This window comes from Aptenodytes patagonicus, chromosome 2 (assembly GCF_965638725.1).
Source record: "Aptenodytes patagonicus chromosome 2, bAptPat1.pri.cur, whole genome shotgun sequence".
Taxonomy (NCBI): Eukaryota; Metazoa; Chordata; class Aves; order Sphenisciformes; family Spheniscidae; genus Aptenodytes; species Aptenodytes patagonicus.
This window is the reverse complement of record NC_134950.1, coordinates 169,186,084-169,198,497: the sequence shown is the minus strand read 5'-3', so window position 1 is coordinate 169,198,497 and position 12,414 is coordinate 169,186,084. Positions and strand designations below refer to the sequence as shown.

General features: G+C 46.6%; 1 protein-coding gene across 1 annotated transcript in view; it reads left to right on the top strand.

Moving 5' to 3' along the window:
* The first annotated feature begins 4,582 nt into the window (after positions 1 to 4,582).
* OBSCN (obscurin, cytoskeletal calmodulin and titin-interacting RhoGEF) overlaps positions 4,583 to 12,414 on the top strand; it is a 208,484-nt gene continuing 200,652 nt past the window's right edge. Inside the window, exon 1 of the mRNA XM_076332060.1 lies at positions 4,583 to 4,824. The gene's annotated coding sequence lies outside the window, so the exon portion shown is untranslated. The remainder of the gene's footprint in view (positions 4,825 to 12,414) is intronic.

The following is a 12,414-nucleotide window of genomic DNA, read 5'->3' as shown; positions in this document are numbered from 1 at the left end:
ATTAGGTGGTCTTGTCTGCCAGAATTAGATGTGGTAGGAAAAATATCTCATTGTTGTCTGTGGGTTATTTGTGTGCGAAATTTTTATTAGCATTGATTCCCCTCCCCCCCGCCCCGAATTATGCTTAATGTTAGATAGGGAGACAAAACGTCAGGATTTTTTTTAGTTTTCTGGGGAAACTGAATAAACATACTGAGAAGAAAACATGGTGTCAGCTTTTACATTTTTGTGCAGTATCACACGGGGGGAAAAAAATCAAATTAAATTCTCCTGTGGGGAGAAGCAAGACTCTTTTTTTGATGAAAACCTGTCTTTTTATGCCAAAAATCTAGTACTTGAGAGGAATATTGAAATCAGACCTAATGCCTCAGGCCTTGCTAGTTATAGTAATTCAAAGAATTTAATTGATTTCTTGGATGAAAACCAAGCACAGCTTGTTTCAGTGTCTGTAAACTATGGTTAAATCAGTTTGGCATTCTTTTACTTTCAACTTAGGAGTTTAGATGAGCAATTTTGGAGTTTTCAAGTGCAAGGAAAGATTTTTCTGTATTTTAAACCACATGAGTAGAAGCTGCTATTTAAAGCTCATTTCCCTGATGTTTGGAGTGGGAAGAAAACTTCCTTATGGAAAAGCTGTCTGTTGGCTTTTCAGGTAAGAGGAGGAAGGGACTAGTATCGTGCCTGATGACATTTTATTTGTTTTCATTCAAATGCAGGTTCCTTCAACCCTTTCATCATTCTTTCTATAAATTCAAACATTTATTAGCTCATCATGTATAGATTTTCCTTTATAGAATCATAGAATTGCTTAGGTTGGAAGAGACCCTTAAGACCGTCGAGTCCAACTGTTAACCCAGCACTGCCAAGTCCACCACTAAACCATGTCCTGAAGCACCACATCTACGTGTCTTTTAAACACCTCCAGGGATGGGGACTCCACCACTCCCCTGGGCAGCCTGGTCCAATGCTTGACAACCCTCTCGGTGAAGAAATTTTTCCTCACGTCCAATCTAAACCTCCCCTGGCGCAACTTGAGGCCGTTTCCTCTCGTCCTGTCGCTTGTTACTTGGGAGAAGAGACCGACCCCCACCTCGCTACAACCTCCTTTCAGGTGGTTGTAGAGAGCGATGAGGTCTCCCCTCAGCCTCCTCTTCTCCAGGCTAAACAACCCCAGTTCCCTCAGCTGCTCCTCGTAAGACTTTATTTTAAACGCATGACATGGTGTAGTTCCTGAGTAGATAAATAGCTCATTACTACTGTAGATATTTCAGTTCATCTCATTTTTAGCGACCTTTCAGGGTATTGTGGGCAATTCACTCATGTCAAGATAATTAGGGCAAGTCACAGCATCCAAAAAAGGGGTCACTAATGCAAGAACAGAGATCAATTATTGCTCGTCTGCGTGGTGCCTAGAAGATGCTAGTCCTGAGTACTGGCAGACAGTGTAAGATGAGCTGCAAGGAGCTTACAGTTAGATGATGAGATAAATGGACCATGACAATATGCCAAGATGGGGGGCAATCAGGACAAGGATCGTCTTTCCCATTAGGTAAACTGGTGACAATATGCTGGGACATTAAACCCAGTTGGGGCACTTTCTCCTCGGACCGTAGGAAGGATTGTCCTCCCAGTGTAAAAGGATTGCACAGATTTGCTGACCAAAGTATGTTTAAAAGCCTTCCTTAAAATAAACACCGCCTTCCACATGTCTTACCTGCTGGCTAAAGACAAAATAAAAAGACATTTCTTGTCCACCTCTTTGAAAGGCACCAGGTGAACCACGAAAAGAAGCTGCACACCTGGAAGCCCTTCCAAAAAAATGTGCCTTCATTCCAGAAGCGAACAGGATCAGAGATGGTGGTTTGGAAGGGGCAGAGGCTTTTGTATCCTCGTCACAGGGTTGCCAAGTGCAGCTGATGCAGTTGCATTTGTCTTATAATTAGCATCTCCAAATAGTGATTACTGCATGTTAATTACCTCATCATTCTTCAAGGTTCTGGCGGTGGAGCCTGCGTGGAGTTCATTATTTACGTCTAAATGTATGGCGGAGGATTTTGCTGGTGTTTGTTCTGTTTTTCAGAGAAGCATCAGCCATGTGGGTCCAACAATCCGTTACCGATAGTCATTGAGCTGCTAATCATGACAGTGGCAAAAATGAACCTGTCGTGACTCTGTAATTCTAGTATGTACAGCTGGCCCCTTATACACACTACAAAAAAAAGCGGCGTGCACGAAGTGTTGTTTCTGAGCTCAGCTCTTGAAGACAGCGATGTGTTGAGTGAGACGCTGGTTGCTCCTTTAATCCACCTCCTTTGCTCCTTCCATCGTAAGAATCCACCTCGTGCCTCTGGCAATCGTTGCACTCCACAGTCTGCTGGATTTCACCGGGCAGGGAAGCGTAAACACAGGTTGCTTCATGGGGGGCTGGGGAACATTTAATTTGCTTTGGTTTGCTCCAAACAGAGCACTGCTTTATTCAAGTTTCAGGTCGGGGTCGGACCTTGAAGTGCAAAGCAGAACTTGATAGGAAATAATTTCTTGTGCAATGGTACAAATTATCCTGTTCAGAAATGAAATTGCATTGATTCAAAGGTGTGCTGAGTTTTGTTACTAACAAAACTCGGGCAGCCTTTTCTGTGTCTTTGGGAGGTCGTTGTAAGTTTGTTGGTAGGTACCTGCTACTGCACCTGCAGCTAAAACTTTAAACCGTCTTCAAAACAGGGGAAGAACCGAGCAGAATGGCCAGTATCTTTAAACGGGGAGATGAGTTTCACAAAGCTGTCCCTAAAGATCAGATGAAGTGACTCAGCCAATGCACAGACAGCTCAGATGTCACCTGAGATCTAGGTACCTTTTTTTCCCCTCAGTCCTATAACTTTATGGTCGGTTTTGCCCCAGTGGGTAAATTCTGACTATTCTGACTTGAAAGGAGTGGGGAGCACGAGGCAGTAGCATGCCACCTTTCTGCAGAGTCTCAGATTTGGTCACTGGTGGGCAGCAAATTGCTTATGGTTAGATTTGAGAGGTGGGTCCTTCCATCTCCCTCGTCGGAGAGTCACTACTCAACGCTACCCTTTCTATTCCCCCTTTGGAAGATGACGGTGTATCTTACGCTTGCTGTGGCTTTTTCTCTTCCATCGCTGGGTCAATTCTCCAGCAGGTGACAGCCCTGCTTTCAGCAGGTCACTGCATGGGATGAAACGTGATCTGCTTCTAGGCCAAACCAGTGTCTAGCTTCTTCCCTGTAGAGAAACCAGCCCTAGGACAGCTTCGGTGTCTCCTGCTGGCCAGCATCCTTGTCCTCGGTCATCCCATTGCATTAAGTTAATGGAGTCCTCCTGAGCTTATCACTTTTCATCCTTGTCACCTTCTCCTTGAGCTCTGCTTTCAAGGAAATCCCATTAGCACTTAGGTCGCGCTGGATGTCTTCCACATTTTAGTTTTCAGCAGCCAAACGCCCTGCGAACCCAATGCAAAACTTAGAGGCTTCAAGAGTTGAGATTCCTACTGTGTGCAAGGCAGAAACAGCCGTTCCTCTGCCCTGATCGCATGGGAAGGACGCTGCGGCTACCACAGTTCCCTTTCTTTGGTCCCTCTGACTCTTTTCAACCCCTGCTTTTAAAGTCCTGAATAAAATTCCATTTTTCTCCCCTGCTGGTGTTTTTGTGCCCTGAAAAGTGAGTAAACGCAACACACTGTTGTGTCTTTAGCTGATCCACGCCCCCGGACTCTGCAGCACGTTATCTGCTTTGTTTACTGCCAAAAATAAGCGTATCTCGTAGTTCACTCCTGATGGCCGCGCAGAGGTGAAGTGGTTGCGGGGGAGCCTGCTGGACTCCGTCCTAGCTCCTCTATCATTAACAGAAATGACTTTTAAATTCGAAATACTTTGATTGCTAGTAAGAGTTGGGGTGAACTGTGTGTTCAGGAAATTGTTGAAAAAAATAACAATTTTACTGGTAAATACAGAAAAGACGATCTTGAGCCTCTGAGATGCGACGTATGTGCAACCCATGCCATTTCTGCAGACACTTCAGATTCACGCGGGGAAAAAGGCAGGAAGAGAGACGCTTAGGTTAGGCAAGGGAGAGATACGCTTAGGTTTATTAACTTGCCGTTTATTCGCCATTGTAACAACTCTTGCCTGGGAGGTTATAAATAAACCTACTATTGATCTGATGCCTTTGGAAGAGAATTCCTGTCTAATAAGCTGATAAGTTGGCAGCTGCCTGTTCCTGAGTCCCCACGTCACGTTTATCACTTGGCTTTGGGATGGACTCTTGAGGAGCGGTTCCCACCCGCCCTGTGGCCGCAGCCTGTCCCCCACACCACCGAACGCAACACGCCTCTGATGGTTTCCCCTCTCCCAGTTGCTGGACCGTCCCAGCGAGTCCCTAAAACGATGCCCTTTCGCCTCTCTCCTGCAGGAAACTTAATCTCCCCGGTAAATGACACCCAGAGCTATTTTGGAGCTGGACTGCAGCGGGAAAGCAAAGCACGTCAGCAATTTGACTGGAGGAGGACAACCCAGAGGAGGGGTGGGGAGGGGGGGGGGGGGGGCGGCACAGCCTAACCCCGAGCACCAAAGCCACTGCCGGGGGACTTGGGGGGACCTTCTGCTGCGCGTCCCTGCCATCGCTGGGGTTTCTGTTTTATTTTCCTGGAGGGGAAAGGTTGGGGGGGGGGGGAACAAAAACCAACATGGTCTCCCCGTGTCCTCTGTTCCCCTCTTCCCCCTTCCCCCTTCTGTCATCTCAGTAGGAATCGGCTTTTCCTTACTCTGCCCAGAGCTTTGTTTCTCCTCAGACTCTGACAAGACTCCAGGTAAGACCTAAACCTTCAGCTAAAAAGAAGCGGGCTCGGGGACGCTGGTATCCAGCAGAAGGTGGAGAATGTTGTTCGTAGCTGAGGGAGGGGTGAGGTTGTTTCTATGTCAGTCTTACTATGCTGGGATACGTCTTGCTTTATGAAACGTATTTGAAGATGGAGCTGAAGGTGCAGGTAGTAAATCCATCCTTCTTCTGGTCTGAACCGAATATGGATTGCTTTGCTTAATTACTTCTGGCCACGTTATCAAAAGAGCAAAGATCAACCTCCAAAGGAGCGCAGAAAAGAGAGGAAAATCAGGTTTAAAGCTGTTGATTCTACTTGATACGTTTTGTCCCCAGATTGGAGATAGCAGTGTGCATGGAGAGCCTGGAAAAAAATATGGTTCCTGTGGAGAGGTGGCACTATGGTGTGTTTTTAAAAGTTTTATTGCCAGGGCATAATCTCAGTGCTGCTTTTCTCTTCAGCAAGGGCTTTTTTTCCTCGGAGCTTCTCTCCAGCATCTATACCGATTCACACTGCAACCCCCCCACCCTCCTCGCATTTCTACAAATGGCTCTGACGAGAGATGGAGAGAGATGGAGCTCGACAGCTGAGGCTATTTTCGGCCTTACAGCTCAATGGGGTGGAGTGGCTGTAATGACAATGACGTCCACTTGTTAAAATACAAGGGCTTAGGTCAGAGCCTCGCTGCTAATTGTCACCAAGGGAATTCTTTGTCCCTATGGGAGTTGTGATCCTGCAACTCCCTCGCGTAGGAAATCACACGTGCTGAAACCGGAGGCAGGGTTTCTAGATTAATGTAAGTGAGTTTGTTTTTCTGTTAATGCAAAGGATTTAAGAGTTGGGATTATTTGGTTCAGTGCTGGTTTTATTCGTGCAAAGGAGAGAAAGGTACATGCACTTACGCATGTGTGCATGCGGAGAGGAGACGTGCATTAGTGCAGCTGTGACATAATGCTGCCAACTTCAGGCATATACAAGTCTTGCCTTCTAAACCATGAGACCAATGAAGTAAAATAAACCCGTGTGAAGCCACTGTTTCTCTGAACCTTTAAAGCCCACCTGGCTCAAGCTGTCTGTCTTTGTCACCCGAGCAGACACTGGGGTGTAGCTGCAGCTGGGATTCTGCCATAGCCACTTCTCTCCAGGGGCCGTGTGTAAAGCAAAACCCGGTTGGGTGAAACTTGTGATGAAATTGCTAGAATTTACATCGCTCCTTTTCTGTCCCCAGGGTGGCAAACCCAGAATTTTTGCCTTTTCCCTCCATTTGTCTCCTTGCCTTCTCACCCCCACGGAGCAGGAACGAGCATCGCTGTATGCCTGAGACCTCCCTTGCGCTGTAGCCTGTATTTAGACGTTGTCAGAGCAGCCTGGGTGCCTCCAGGCTCAGAAGAATAAAAGGAAAAGATGCTGCCACAGAGTCTTGATTACAGAGGGGCTGATCTGAGCAGTTTGAGTCCTTTGGAAGCTTCTGGGGTGGTTGTGTTGCTCCATCGAGGGGGGAATCCGAGGTGAAGCCCCTGTGCTGTAGCAAAGACCAAGTAGGAAGAAGAAGTCCCTTCTTTGCGTGGACCTTCTTGAAGCTATTGGTGTGTTGAGGGAAAGTAACTGCTGGCCATATGGTTAAAAGAGGGATGAGCTTTATAAGCAATAGGTCTGTCTCTATATCAGAAAGGAAAGATAAGCATGTTCTTTAACCGTATAAATCATGTGAGTGGCTTCATTCTCCCATGGTTTACGTTAAGTGCATGCTTGCTTATGTGACTGGAAGGTGATCTGACTGTCTCGCCTGGTAGTTGTGCACAAACCATGCGATTTGTTCTTGTTTCTTGTTGGAATTTTCTAATGGTTTGTTTGACTCTTTTGTTTGCTACCAGTCATTGGAAATATTCGGGTTATTGATGAAGGATTAATACCGGGAGCACGAGGTGATGCAGGTCCCTTCCTAGACAGTTGGTGCATATTTAGCCCTACCCTGATGGTCAGAAATGGAAGATTGTTTTGCCTTGAGCGTAGCCATCTTTTTGCTGAGGGCTGCTCACCAAGTTTAACACCATGTTAGCCACTGACCCACTGCGAAATTTCCCTTAACGTCTCCCGTGGACTTTGGCTTCCTGTGGAGGCAATAGATGGCAGGGAATGCAAACGAGCCTTACTCTGAATTGCGTTAGAAGCTTATTGCAATAGGCTTAGTTTATTGCGGGTACACAGCGTCCTCTGTGTCCGACATCTCCTACAGCGCAGGAAGACCGATTCTCCAAACCACCACGGAAAGCTCTTCCATCTGCTCATCGAATGACCTTTGAACATGCCAAAATCTGTGGTCCCTCACTGAAGTGGAATTTAGAGTAGCCCAAGCTAAGCCCTGAGTCCAGCTCCTCAGTGACAGATACCATTCCTGCTCTGATGAAACGGGCATCAGATAAATTCTGCCATCTTGGATTAGTGCATCGGCACAAATCTCTGCTTACACCTGATTTAGAGACGTAATGGGCATGTAGCAGTGGGTGCGCTGGTGTGCATTTCACCCCTGGAGCGCCCTGTCTGGGGTAATGGCGTGTAGGAGTCCATCCGTGCCCACCTGATGTCACTAAGCTTGCAGCTGACACTGAATACTTGTGCTATTTCAAAGTTGTCCATTCCCTGGGAGGTTGTTAGAAGTAATAGGGCAGCTGGGTTACTGCTGTTTTCCCCCAGCAGAACTTCAAACATCAAAGGAAATCCGCACTTCCCATTTTATGACCCATCAACTTCCCTTCCCGCCCACCGATGCCGTTTCCTGTAGTATTACTACAGTAATACTAGCGCTGCCTTGATTTTTATCTAGAGCTTCTGTTTTAGTGGTATTTTTTGAAAGCTGGGCATCCAGGGGTGGGAGGCTCCCTATGAATCTTACCTTTCCCATCAGGAGAGGAAGGAGTGCAAGGCTTAGCAGCTGGCATTGTGGAGAAAGTCCGGGAAATATGAACTCTAACAGCAAGAAAAATACCCCAGATCAAGTTCGCTGCTTCGGCAAAGAAAGGGTAAAAGAGGATTGAGAAAATGAGCAAGCAGGCATGGGATGAGTCTTAACGTGGTGTCGGAGAGAACCTCCATGCTCCCGATCTGTATTCAGACTTCAGCGGTCTCTTCGGTTTAGGTGCCTGTCCTCACCTTGGCGTTACATCCTCGGGGTTTCTGATCACGCAGGTGTGCTACCTGTGGCTGCATTGCTCTTGGGAATATTTTACGAGATGGATTGCACGGTGCTGTTCGCTCTTTGCCCAGGGCCATGGTGGACGGGATTCCCTTTCTAACCATTGAATTGAAAGGCTTGGACAGAGAATAACCTGCCACCCCTGTCTTCTCTCACGCCAAAGTGCATCATCACAGGCTGCTGACTGCTCGGGGGCAGTATGCCACGATGTGGGACCTCTACCTGCTCAGAGGTTGTTGAAGGCTTTCCAGATGCAGCTCAACATTGGTGAAGCAACGTGAAACCAACCCATCAGCCAGCACAGCACAGTGGATCACAGGAGGTCAAGAGGGTGATGGCACCACCATCAGGACTCTCCATCAGGACTCTCCATCTCCTGATGATTCTCCTGATGAGCAGCACCTCTGACTACTCCAGCACGAACTGGAGTAGTCTGTGGTTGTTCCCACCGCAAGGGACTTGCTCGCTTGTCCGTGGGGAAGCAGGTGTAGGGCAGAGGCAGAAAGCAGTGAAGAGAGTGGGTAGGAGGCCTTGACCGGTTGCATGGCCGTGTCTTGCTTCCTGGGCAGTGATTTGATTTATTTGCATTATCTGACAGGTCTGTGCACTTGTGCCTCTTTCCCCCAAACATAAAACAGTGAAAATTTAAATGAATAAAGACGTAAGTAAAATTACAAGTGCCGCTACTTTGCCTTTGGCATGCTCAGAAATACCCAGATGGGAATGTGATCTCTGCTGCAAATGATTAATCACAGAGGGATTACAGGGAGAAATATGACACTGGTAAATGTCTGAGATTAATTGGAAAGGGCATCTGCATTGACTACGTTTATTCATGCTTTGTTGTCAGTCCTATCGCTTCCAAGGGAGCTGTCCTGGCACTTGCAGAGGTCCTATTTTTTTTAAGTTTGAATGTACATGTAAAGAATCTGAACTAGTGTAATTGTTTACTAAATTGATTAGCAAGTTACACTGTAGAAATATTAAATCTTGTCCTTTCTGTATGTCCACAAAGCTATCCTCTCCCTCTTACTCCTAATCTATTCATCAGCCTAATCTAATGTGATGCATTTTATCCCGTTTAAACTTATAAAATGTAGTTTATCCAGTGCAGCCTGTTTAAACTGTTTGATCTGTCTGACTGTTAGATACTTATTGCAGCTTTGTCCTTGCCACAAGTTAGGATTTCATCCCTGTTACTGGATTTCATGCTCTCAACACCCATAAGGCAAGGTTTTTACCCCCTTTTTCAGACGGGGACTGATGATACAAGAGTTTGAGCGACTTTCTCACAATTATAAAAGTAAGCCAGTGGCAGAGCAAGGATAAAACCCCATTTCGCTTTCCTACCATGTTACAAATTAAAACAATACTGATGAGCACACGCTCTTTTCACTGATCCCTGGATTTTCTTCTGGCATCCTGGCCATTCATAATGGCATAAGAAGCGCTGGGCGTGAGGGTACGTGGTGAAAACCGGTAGAGAGTGAGGTGTGGTGTAGGTTACAGCACGGGACGTGGGGTCTTCACCTTGCACTAGGAGGTCTGTGGACACAGTGGCTTGTACCTGATGGAGAGAAGTCAGTTGCAAACACCGGGCGAGTGTTTGGGAGCAATGGGAGGGGGAGGCTGGACCTTGAGGCTACGGCCACTGGAAAGAAGCGTCTTGGATGGATTTGCTGCACCAGTCTGGTTCAGGAGCAAAAGCAACAGGCACCTGACGCGGCAGCTTCCCTGTGTTTTAACTGTTCTTGACTATCAGAGATACCAGTGAGCAGCTGGGGCTTGTTTGGGCACTGTTTAGCACAGGAGGGCAGGGGAGGAGGATGCACAAGAGCTTTAGGAAGTGAGTGGCATTCCTCCTCTCACTCTTGTAAGAGCCAGGCTTGGAGAGCACCCATCATGCTCCCACCATGAGCAGAGCCCACCTCCAGGCGTGGATACGTCTCCTGGGGACCAGGCGAGGAAAACGGCACGCAGGTGGTTTGAGGGAAGCCACTGTTTGCTGAAAGGTCACTGGCTGGCTCCCAAGCGGGCACCTCTTGTGTCTGTAGCCATCTCTGTGCTCCGGGCACTTCTCCATGTTATGCAGAGCCCACTTCGAAGGAGAAGTGAAGCAACTTTATTTTTTGCTCTTTTTGATGCTATGGATTTGAAGCTGGAAATGAGTCAGTGACACGTCTGTCAGAAACAACTAGGGATCTAGGAAGGATGAGACACGGCAATGTCTTCTGAAGATGGATCCAAGTGCTTTGATGACACAGTGCAGCCTAAAATTCAAGCTAATGGCTGGGAAAGATTAGGACATGAGCTCTGAATCTGTGTTTTGATTGTTAATTCTTAGTTAACGTAGCGAATGTTACTGCTGGATTGTCCAGAGATGAACTTGAATCCCAGCATCCCCCTCTGAACATTGAAACGGTCCTTCCCCAAATTAGCAGAAGACTCTGATTGTCCATCAGTTGACTTCAGTGGAAATTTCCACTGACTTCAGCGTACTTTGGCTCAAGCCCAAGGCTCGCGTCTGCATCTTCTAACCATTCATGCAGCTTCTCTGCTTGCAGCTTTGCAAGTGTGTATGGAAAATACATTTTAAAGCTCAAGTGAGGACAGAGGTTGAAGGCAGTAAGAGGGACTAAAGAAGTGCAAATTAGTTCACAGAGTTCTAGACCAGTTTGAGACCAAGGGAAAAATAGTTCTGTGTATTCATTGCAACTAGTATTGAAGGTGACCACTCCACAGAAAGTCAGTTGGTCTTAGCACTAATGACTGCAAGTCAATCATTCTTTGCACTCTTAGTGTTTCCTAAGAATGGGTTTTCCCCATTACTTTTTTTTTCCCTTCAGATTTAAGCTTTGAAAGCATTTTCTTTAATTTCTAAAGATTTTTGGTGGAATAATGACATTTGCTTGATACCGGGAAACAAAAGCAACCGAAATTGAATTAGTTTAGAAAGGATCAATTTCGTCTAAAGGGAAAAGTCTTTGACTGCTCCTTGAGAGTTTTGCATGTTCTTTGGAGGGGGAGAGACAGGTTAGGATAGGATGTAGTGTATTTTTCCTGTTAAATATGGAAAGAAGACCACGTTTGGTTTTGCCTTAGATCTGTGGCCCAAATGAGGTTTGAAGGTTAGCTCAGCTATGCCATCTTCAATGGTAATAATTATTATGATGAATACCATTTTGTATTTTTGTATTTACCAGTATTTATTTTTGATGGCAATTTGTGTCTTTCAATCCCCAGCAGCCTAAACGGAATGAAAAATTGTAATTTGTTATTAATTTTCATGCATGATTTGTCATATACTCCAGCAAATACATTGTCGTATATACACTGTGCACATAATTATTTGCGAGACCATCCCTGTCCTGATATGAAGGTGAAATGGGAGGGGAGCCAAGGCACAGGGAAAATAAGCAATTTCCCCAAGGTCATGCAGCAGGTCAATCCAGCCCTCGCTCCCTGGTGCCATCGGTGATTTGCATGTTAACGTTAATGCGTTGCAACAGGAGCTGGAGGAGGATGGAAAAAATAACGAAACCTCTGCTCAAATGGTGACTCAAGAAACGAAAGCAGGTTTTTGGCCTGCTCCTACTGATTTCTGCTGGAGGTGGGGGGGAGATCGCGTGGGCATCTGCCATTGGGTGAGAGAGTGGGTGGATTCGTGGCCAGCGGGGAAGCCGAACGGCTGCAGGATTAAGAAGGATATTTCTGTCGCAGTGACTGGCTATTATCTCCTTTCTGAGTTACAACACACAGTGCCCTGGTCGTTTTGCTTTGTGCGGCACTTTGAAGGTGAAAAAGCACAGATGTGAGAGCAGCAGTGCCATCACCCCTGAGCAGAGACCGTTTGTATAGCTCAGACAGGAGCTGCGTGAGCTTGCTAAGACAGGAGTGTCTGGCGTCATGAGGCCACAGAGATTTAGTAGCTTGGAGAGAAATGGTGCACTCAACTCTCCTGAGTAGGACTTCCAGAGAGGCTTGGAGCTGGAGTGCTTGTTCTTACAGAGCACTATCGTCAGGTCTAATCCTGCTCCGCAGGGAGAGTCAGCTGGTGCGCAGTTACTGGTGCTAATGGGGTCAAGAGCAGGCCTTTAGCTGTGCTATACTTATCAAAATAAATGCTAGCCAATGCAGGGAAAAGGGCTTCTTGGAGGATTACAAGTAGAATCCTCCAGCAGAAGGGAAAGGACATCCAGGAATCCATGTAAGGAGCAGGAAAGAAGCAAGAAAAGTTTGTGTGCTGTGTGGACTGTAGGGAGACCCCAAAGGCAGTGAGTGATCTGTCATATTGATCTCCGGCTGCACAGGGATGGGTAGACTCCGTCTGAGTGAACATGGCTGTAAAGATTAGTGCCACTGATTGCTTTTTCTCGGGACGCAGCGGC